Source organism: Salvelinus namaycush, chromosome 10, assembly GCF_016432855.1.
Source record: "Salvelinus namaycush isolate Seneca chromosome 10, SaNama_1.0, whole genome shotgun sequence".
Taxonomy (NCBI): Eukaryota; Metazoa; Chordata; class Actinopteri; order Salmoniformes; family Salmonidae; genus Salvelinus; species Salvelinus namaycush.
The window spans coordinates 16,623,592-16,624,481 of record NC_052316.1 but is presented as its reverse complement, the minus strand read 5'-3'; positions in this window follow the sequence as shown (position 1 = coordinate 16,624,481).

The window sequence follows — 890 nt, the reverse complement described above, 5'->3', positions numbered from 1 at the left end:
TCCCTGTTGGAACATTAAATATTGTTACTTTGACAGTCTGCATCTGGGTCTTACTTTGATTCCTGATACTTATTGCCCTAGATCATCCACCACATTGTGACTGTTAATATTTGCTGGGATAACAGCCCTGATATAATATAGATTTTAGTTGACTTTCTTTGATCAAACAAATTTTCACTTGAAAAATGGCTTAAAGTAATTGTAATTCCAGATAGGATTCATGCTTTTTATTGATTTATTTTACCAGGTAAGTTGACTGAGAACACATTCTCATTTACAGCAATATTACTGTAATGTTTGTATTTATACTGAACAAAAATATAAACGCAACATGCAACAATTTCAATGATTTTACTGAGTCAACTGAAATAAAATTAGGCCCTAATCTATGAGTTTCACCTGTGAGGGCATAGGCCAGGCCCAGCCAATCAGAAATACTTTTCCCCAACAAAAGGTCTTTTTTACAAACATTCTCCTCAGTTTTATCAGCTGTTTGGGTGGCTGGTCTCAGATGATCCCCCATGTGAAGAAGCCATATGTGGATGTCCTGGCCTGGCGTGGTTACACGTGGTCTGATTGTGAGGCCAGTTGGACATACTGCCAAATTATCTAAAATGACATTGGTAAAGAAATTAGCATTAAATTCTCTGGCAAAAGCTCTGATGGACATTCCTGCAGTCAGCATGTCAATTGCATGCTCTCTCAAACTTGAGACATCTGTGGCATTGGGTTGTGTGACAAAACTGCACATTTTAGAGTGGCCTTTTATTGTGCCCAGCACAAGGTGCACCTGTGTAACAATAACGCTGTTTAATCAGCTTCTTGATATGCCACACCTGTCAGGTGGATGTATTGTCTTGGCAAATGAGAAACGCTCACAAACAGGGATT